The sequence below is a fragment of the Lepisosteus oculatus genome, chromosome 14, assembly GCF_040954835.1.
Source record: "Lepisosteus oculatus isolate fLepOcu1 chromosome 14, fLepOcu1.hap2, whole genome shotgun sequence".
NCBI classification, from domain to species: domain Eukaryota; kingdom Metazoa; phylum Chordata; class Actinopteri; order Semionotiformes; family Lepisosteidae; genus Lepisosteus; species Lepisosteus oculatus.
In genome coordinates this window covers 41,859,522-41,868,479 of record NC_090709.1, presented here as the reverse complement: position 1 = coordinate 41,868,479, position 8,958 = coordinate 41,859,522, and the positions used below count along the sequence as shown (strand labels likewise).

The window sequence follows — 8,958 nt, the reverse complement described above, 5'->3', positions numbered from 1 at the left end:
GTCAGGCGCAGCTCAGTGTGACAGCGCACAGTGACAAGGCAGAAGGCTAGTCCTTCTGAACACGTTAAAGATGATGAAAACACAAGCCCAAATATTTCCGATTTATACTGAAAATAATGAAACAATAAATCTATAAATAACGACATTTGTTTTAGAAAATAAAACCTGCACGGAAAATGAATATTTTATTTCGTAGCGCTAAACTCAGATTAAAAAAACAGCTGAAATTGCTAGGACTCATGAGCAAGTATGAAACTAAAATGGGAAATTTCCAGAGTCTCAGTCAGATGTCCGGATCGAGTTTGTAGTGGTGTTTGTCGTTCCCGACAATATTGTGATCTCTGGTTTTGGGCCCAATGACTCGCACGTTGCTCTGAGAACACGTGACCTGTTTCGATCACTAGGGCCCTGTGGCCCAAGCTGTGTGTGACATTTTTGGGTTCTCTGAAGGCTCACCCTTGGGCAGTGTACGGAAACAAATTCTAGATCAGCTCGAGGGCGACTAGCATTTTTCAGTGTAGCACAGAATACTGATTTATAATAGACACTGATTTCTAATTGAAGTGACGACATTCCCTGACAGTCCAGTTCCTAACCTTGTGTCACACCTGGAGCGGATCAGACTGCTGTGCACTGGGAGTCTGACAGCACTGTCACACCAGGAGTGGATCAGACTGCTGCGCACTGGGAGTCTGATTGACAGCACTGTCACACCTGGAGCGGATCAAACTGCTGCGCACTGGGAGTCTGACAGCACTGTCACACCTGGAGCAGATCAGACTGCTGGGCACTGGGAGTCTGACTGACAGCACTGTCACACCAGGAGTGGATCAGACTGCTGCGCACTGGGAGTCTGACTGACACCACTGTCACACCTGGAGTGGATCAGACTGCTGCCCACTGGGAGTCTGACTGACAGCACTGTCACACCTGGAGTGGATCAGACTGCTGCGCACTGGGAGTCTGACAGCACTGTCACACCTGGAGCAGATCAGACTGCTGCCCACTGGGAGTCTGACTGACAGCACTGTCACACCAGGAGCGGATCAGACTGCTGCGCACTGGGAGTCTGACTGACAGCACTGTCACACCTGGAGTGGATCAGACTGCTGCGCACTGGGAGTCTGACAGCACTGTCACACCTGGAGAGTGTGACTCCACATCTAATTGATGTATTATTTTGATGTTGTATCTCACTACTGCTGGTCCTACAGAGACTTATTTAATTTTTTACTATTTAAAAGAAGCGATTTTAACTTTTTTTTTACTTGCACTTTTCTGTGTTTTCTCCCAAGTGACTCAAGTTCTGAACTCTAGATCAGACTGATGCTCTCTTTTTTAAAGATGTGTGTTATTAAACTCGTTGTTGCTGCTGCTGTTGTGTGTTAATGTTTTTGGTGTTGCCTCAATATCTCTGTCCTGCAGCCTACACGCATTGCGCTTGTGCAGATGACCGTGGACTGAGCTGAGTTCTTAATGAGAAACAGGTTGGAAAAACAAAGCGGGCGGGCGCGCTGTGGAGACCAGTCTCTGATTGGTCCGAAGTCTGTGAGTGACAGAGGTTTCCACCTATTAGAGGAGCTGATGCCACAGCCGGGCTATTTGAACTGCTGGGAGGGGGGTTTGGCGTCGTTTTGTCTGTAATGTGTGTTGGAGCAAACAGGTGTTTTACCTTTATCGCAAGAAAAAACGTGTTTTTCCAAGGCAAGGGAAAGAGTTTTTATGCGATTTAGCGAACCTTCGCTTTTGCGGTTGCGTTTTACTGGAAAGCTGATGAATTAGCGATATGCTTTGGCGTATTTTAAACTGAAACGCGAGGTGAATATTTATATGAAAAAGAGGTTCGTTTGCTTCATGTTGATGTATCTGGTTACAAAACACAGTTCTGGAAAGCTTAGGCTGTCTTGCGTTTTGGGATATATAGTCCGTGGTGCTGTGTTTTGCTTTTGCGGGTTAAAATGTATCTTATTTGCCCGTTTCTGGCTGAAGTGGTTTTGTTGTAACTCGTTTATTCGGAAATAGTTTGATTGCTTTGAAAACAAACTTAATGTTCGTGTTTAGAGGCATGCGTGTTATTCTGAGAAACGATTACAAAATGTTTGGGGAACTGAGACGTGTCGCGTCGTAAGCAAATGACACACGTGTAGTCCGATATGTCTGTTATGGGCTCTATCAAGTTAAAGACCCAACAGTGTGCGTCTGTACTTCTTGATATTGTTTAAGTCTTAATAGGGATGTGCCGATTTTGATATTTCAGCTCGAGTGAGTTTTATACACAAAATCCATTTTTTGGTTCCGTTTTTTAGTTTTTATGTGATAAACCAATGCTTTAACACTACTGTTCAGCGCTCATTAAATGCTACAAAGAAAGTATTTTTTTTGTTGTCGAATGCCATTTACAACCCTGGATATAATAGTGACCCACACAAATATCCCATGAGTTTATAATAGAAAATTATATTTGTTTACGGCATTAAATAGCAAAAGATACACACAGCTGCTCTTGAAGTAATCAATAAAACAGGTCTCTGACATTATTTCTTTGAAAGACCGTGTTTGTGTTATCTGTGCTGGCATAATGTAAATAGTTCATTATATAAAAACAACCGAAAGATGAAAGCAATAGATTTTGTGTGGTATTTGTAAATCCTTTCATTGTTAAACAAAATAAATACACTTATGCAGAGGCAGCTACATGACACCCTCAAAACAACAAATTTTGCTGATACACATGAACATGAGAGTGTAGCTGAGACAGAGGGACTGTTCTCGGTTCTGTTTCTCGGTCTTGAGTCATTTTCACTCCACAGCTTTTCCCTGGAAACTGAGTCCTGTCAGGTTTGTTTTACAGGCTGATCTTCTAAATCAACACCCAGACTGTAGATGTGTGCTGTTTCTTCTTACTTCAGGGGGGAATTTGATCATTTAAAATCCATTAGGGTGTATTTGCTAATAAGGTTGCTTCAGTCAGAACCAGCGTTTTCTGTACATCAGGTGGAGTTTTGCATGAATGTTGGTTATTTGGCGAGACATCGGTGTGAGATGGCGAATGTGAAGTGACCGGGGCAGGTTGGGGTTCTAGTGATGGATGGGGGTGCACATGCAGGCGGGGGGTTGGTGAGGACTGTGGGGGGGGGCTGGGTGGGGGCTGTGTCTGTGGGCTCTTGTGTTCACGTTTGTGGACGGGTGTCTCAGAAGGGCCTTCCAGCAGGTTCTCGGGAAGCTCTTCAGGAAGAGAGCCGGCAGAGGTCTGAAGTGGATCTCACCCCTGACCGATCTGCTCCCAGTCCTGGTCTGGACTCGCTGTGGGAGGTGAGTCTTGGATCAGGACCCTGTCGCTGGGTGATGGTGTTACTCAGCTTCCTGGTGTGAGTTGAGCCAGAGTCTGCATTGAGAACCTCAAGGCCATCGTCTTCACAGCAGGAGGAAGAGCCAGGTTTGAGGAGCTGTTTTGTACTGGATCCTGCACTGCGGGGCTGCAGGGAGCTGCAGGACCCCAGAGTGGACAGGGCGTCCCCAGGGAGGGCGAGACCACCGTCTACTCTGACCTCAGGACAAGTCTTCTGCAGGGGGCAGCAGAGCTCAGACCGACCCAGTGTTCCCTGTAATAGGAGATTACTGGCTGTTCAATGTGCTGCTTATTCTGTGTGATGGACAGACACTGTACTGGGTATTCAGTATAATAATCACTTAACTCTGTTTTCATTATGAGGGACAATGACTGTACTGTGTGTTCACTGGAATAATCACCATACTGGGTGTTCAGTATAATAATCACTGTACTGGGTATTCAATATACTAATTACTGAACTGTTTTCATTGAGGGACAATCACTGTACTGGGTATTCAGTATAATCACTGAACTCCATATTCACTATGACAGTCACTATACTGGGTGTTCACTGTAATAATTGCTGCAGTGTGTATTCAATATAATAACTGAACTCCATATTCACTGATGGTCACTATACTGAGCAATTCACTGTAATAATAGCTGCACTGGGTATTCACTTTGATGGGCCAGTCACTGTACTGGGTATTCACTGTAATATTCACTGTACTGGGTATTGATAATGACTGTACTGGGTGTTCACTGTAATCACCTCTGCTTGGTGTATTCAGCGTGCTGTCCGTTATTCACTGTACAGATAAATCCCTGTTTTTTAAGTTAATAGGTGTGCTCCTGAAAAGACTGCCGGATCCAGAAGAGGGAATGTAATTAGAGAGGAGGGTCAGGTGAGGTGAGCTTCCTTCTTCTTTTCAGCATGGAATAAACCTATTACTTGTTCATTTACTATTATGGTTTGTCACTTCTGCAGTCTCTTTCCTGAAAAGTTACTGGAAATTTACAGTAGTGTTTAACGTAGATTCACTGTAATGGATAACCTCTGTACTGCTTATTCACTGTGATGTTTAATCGCTCAACTAGACAGTTTCTTTCCTGAATCATTACTGATTTGACTCTACTGGGTGTTCACCATAATTGTTCAACACTAAGCCAGTGTTTGTCTTGAATGGTTATTGTATACGTTTGCTGTAATTGCTAGTCAATCTCTGTCCTGACAGTCTTTTTTTACTGGATATTCAGTGTACTAGATGTTTATTGTAATTGTTCATTACTAAGCTAATGATTGTCTTGATGAGAGCAGGAGGTGTTGGGGTGTCTGCCGGGGGCGAGCAGTAGGAATTGGGGGTACCAGCTGGCTCAGAGGAAGAGTGGGGGTATCAGGCTACCGAATTATTTGTGGAAAATTTCAAGTCAAGAGGAAGGACAACTGTGGGAAGCAGAGGTACCGCGTGTGGGTGATGGACAGTGTACAGTGCAAACTTCATACTGACCGCTGTGGGTCAGTTCTAATGAGCTCTCGGAGAGCACGCTGCTGTCTGGAGAAGAGCTACAGCTCTGAGCTCAATGCTACGAAAAACCGTGCGGAGTCAAGTTGGAGACCAGCTGAACTTGTGCTTAATACACAAAGGGCTCAGCATTGTTGTCCTAATTAGACGCTCTGAGTCGGAGCATTTCAATTAATTTAAACCGTAAATGAACATGTAGGGCACGTTAATATAGAATTACTTTGTCGTGTTTATGTATAACGGGAAGTTCTTGTTTTTAAGTTTAAAAAGGGCATTTTTGTATACCAGATGAGCGTACAAGCGCGATACTCAAGGGTAATTAGTCGTTGAACAAACGAGAGCAGCGGTTGCCTGTTTGAATGTGATCTGAACGCGAATCCAATAATAGCGTCTTTTATTTGCGCTGATGAACGATTTCGATGAAGACGGAGGTCTTTCGTATGGAAGTGACCGGTTTTATTTTTCGCTTGTATGTGTCTGCAAGGACCTGAGGGCGTCTGATCAGGGGAGCTACAGAGTGAGGGACCTTCAGGGAAACACTATCGTCAGTGTGGGAGGTGAGCAGGTCACTAGAGGGGTCACTAGAGGGGTCTACACTCCTGACAGTGGGGGTTCTTGTATCGCTCTCAGTCCTGATGGTCTTCCAGCTCCACTCGCTCTCCCAGTCTGAGAATTGAGAGGCTCAGAGAGACTGTACTACTGCACCACCAGAGATGGAGGAGAGATCCAACCAGACTGCTTACAGGTGGGGACAAATCACACTCTTTTCTTTATGTGGGGTGTGGCAGGCTGTGATCTCAATATTTAGAGACGAAATCTGTCAGACCGTGGAAAATATACATGTAAAAACAATCTGCAGATTTTCCTGCAGCTGTGTAGGGGTTTAGTTCAGGAAGTTTGGCATTCAAACTGGGAAGAGAGCCAGACTGCTGCCTCAAGGGGGAGAGAACAGTGTTTCTGTGAGGCTGCTTGTGCTCTGTGTGGGACGTCCTGACGGTAGGTCAAGGGCAGATTAAGGAGGTGTGTGAAGTCGGTCTGCATCTTCTGGGAGGGAAAAAATGCAGACGTTGGTTGCCTTAAGTCCTTGTTCAAGTGTTTATTCCCGGCAGGTGGGGGAAGTTTGAGCTTGCTCTTGGTGGGTCATATCTACGCTTCATTACACCAAGGGTGGTGGGGGTGGGGAACAAGCTGCCCAGCCATGTTGTCGAACCCTGGCTTCCCCCAAGCTCTGGAACTCCTTGCCCAAGGATATTAGAGAGTCACCTTCTCTAAACTCCTTCAAATCCAGACTCAAAACCCTCCTTTTCAGAAAAGCCTTTACTTAACTGGTTCCATTCTTCACCCCTCTGCTCTTCTTAATACCATCTTCCACGGTCTCCTCTATTGTTATTGTTGTAATTATAATTGTGTCCTGTCTTGTGAAATTTTCTTATTTATTGTTATTGTCATCCTGTAAAGCGCTTTGAGAAGCCACCTTTAAAGGCGCTATATAAAATAAAGTTTATTATTATTATTATTATTCTCTCCAGATCCTCCAAACATGTAACTCCTAACTGCCAGAGGGGTAAGATGGGCCAGAGGACTCCTCCTCCTTCTTTGTGATCCATCTTGTCTGTTGTAGGAAAAAAACAGCTCATTGTAGTTCTTCCTCAGTCTCATCCACCCTCACGTTCCTGTTTACTGAATACAAGCTGGGGCAGGAGCGTGAAATTAATAATGAGACTGAGGAGGAGAACTCACTGCCTGTGCTGAAGGGTTTCTGATCTTCCTTCTTGTGATTGAGAGGAAAAGGAAAAAGAGCCCACCCACCCTGATGGGGAGTGAGTCTGATCTTCACCCTGTTCTCTGCTCTCCTTCTGCGTGTGTCCACTGGCTCAGTGACTGAGCATGAGAGAGGTGAGTGAGACGCCCCTGTCCTGTATCTATACGGTCTAGAGACGCCCCTGTCCTGTATCTATACGGTCTAGAGACGCCCCTGTCCTGTACCTATACAGTCTAGGGACATGCAGTACAGATTTGCACCTGTCCTGTATCTATTCAGTCTAGGGATGCGCAGTACAGGGACGCAACCTGTCCTGTATCTATACAGTCTAGAGACACAGAGTTGCACCGGTCTTGTATTTCCACAGTCTAGAGACGCGTGGTGCAGAGACACACCTGTCCTGTATCTATACAGTCCAGAAACGCGTGGTGCAGAGACACACCTGTCCTGTATCTGTACAGTCCAGAAACGCATGGTGCAGAGACACCTGTCCTATATCTGTACAGTCCAGAGACACGTGGTGCAGAGACACACCTGTCCTGTATCTATACAGTCCAGAAACGCGTGGTGCAGAGACACACCTGACCTGTATCTGTACAGTCCAGAGACGCGTTGTGCAGAGACACACCTGTCCTGTATCTGTACAGTCCAGAGACGCGTTGTGCAGAGACACACCTGTCCTGTATCTGTACAGTCCAGAGACGCGTTGTGCAGAGACACACCTGTCCTGTATCTGTACAGTCCAGAGACGCGTTGTGCAGAGACACACCTGTCCTGTATCTGTACAGTCCAGAGACGCGTTGTGCAGAGACACACCTGTCCTGTATCTGTACAGTCCAGAGACGCGTGGTGCAGAGACACACCTGTCCTGTATCTATACAGTCCAGAAACGCGTGGTGCAGAGACACACCTGACCTGTATCTGTACAGTCCAGAGACGCGTTGTGCAGAGTCACACCTGTCCTGTATCTGTACAGTCCAGAGACGCGTTGTGCAGAGACACACCTGTCCTGTATCTGTACAGTCCAGAGACGCGTGGTGCAGAGACACACCTGTCCTGTATCTGTACAGTCCAGAGACGCGTGGTGCAGAGACACACCTGTCCTGTATCTATACAGTCCAGAGACGCGTGGTGCAGAGACACACCTGTCCTGTATCTATACAGTCCAGAGACGTGTGGTGCAGAGACACACCTGTCCTGTATCTGTACAGTCCAGAGACACGTGGTGCAGAGACACACCTGTCCTGTATCTGTACAGTCCAGAGACACGTGGTGCAGAGACACACCTGTCCTGTATCTGTACAGTCCAGAGACACGTGGTGCAGAGACACACCTGTCCTGTATCTGTACAGTCCAGAGACGTGTTGTGCAGAGACACACCTGACCTGTATCTGTACAGTCCAGAGACGTGTTGTGCAGAGACACACCTGACCTGTATCTGTACAGTCCAGAGACGCACAGTAGAGACACACCTGTCCTGTATCTGTACAGTCCAGAGACGCGTGGTGCAGAGACACACCTGTCCTGTATCTATACAGTCCAGAGACGCGTGGTGCAGAGACACACCTGTCCTGTATCTATACAGTCCAGAAACGCGTGGTGCAGAGTCACACCTGACCTGTATCTGTACAGTCCAGAGACGTGTTGTGCAGAGTCACACCTGACCTGTATCTGTACAGTCCAGAGACGTGTTGTGCAGAGTCACACCTGACCTGTATCTGTACAGTCCAGAGACGTGTTGTGCAGAGACACACCTGACTTGTATCTATACAGTCCAGAGACGTGTGGTGCAGAGTCACACCTGACCTGTATTTGTACAGGATAGAGACGCGCGGTGCAGAGCAGAGACAGCTACTTCACTGTCAGGTTTAGTGTGGCTGTAGACCTGAGTATCACCAGCCATTTTGAGCCGATGATGTTAAACTTAATATCTGACCAAGTATGAATATGTCAATAGTTTATCATTGTTTGTCTCCAATTCTCCTCGCAAGCCCACATGATTCCTTGGAAAACACAGACGGACATTTGGAACAGTTCAGCGGAAGTCTGCAGGTGTTGCTTAATGAAGGACAGTCTTGTACCAAAACAACTGAAAACCTGACGGAGAATTAACGAGGACACCCTTTCTTGGATATTCTCTGTACGTGTTGTTGTAACAGAAGAAATAAGGTTCTTGATTCCGAGATGAAGTAAAACAGATGAGTTTATTGCATGCAAGGAACAATAAAGCCGAAGTCTTGTTTCCCGCAAGAAACAACAAAACCGAAGTATTGTTCAATGTACTGTTACAAACTTTTGGGTTATATAGTGTTTTCTTCTCCGTTTCTGACGTCACTCGGTCT

The 8,958-nt window shown here is 46.1% G+C and overlaps 2 long non-coding RNA genes across 2 annotated transcripts; both read left to right on the top strand.

The window, feature by feature from the left end:
* Positions 1 to 3,215: 3,215 nt before the first annotated feature.
* LOC107076267 (uncharacterized) lies at positions 3,216 to 4,226 on the top strand. Its single transcript, XR_001477609.2, has 3 exons — positions 3,216 to 3,312; positions 3,421 to 3,670; positions 4,169 to 4,226. It is a non-coding gene; the product is annotated as an uncharacterized lncRNA (long non-coding RNA).
* A 922-nt stretch (positions 4,227 to 5,148) lies between these two features.
* Positions 5,149 to 5,600, top strand: LOC138243248 (uncharacterized). Its single transcript, XR_011192069.1, has 2 exons — positions 5,149 to 5,411; positions 5,502 to 5,600. It is a non-coding gene; the product is annotated as an uncharacterized lncRNA (long non-coding RNA).
* The last annotated feature ends 3,358 nt before the right edge of the window (positions 5,601 to 8,958 follow it).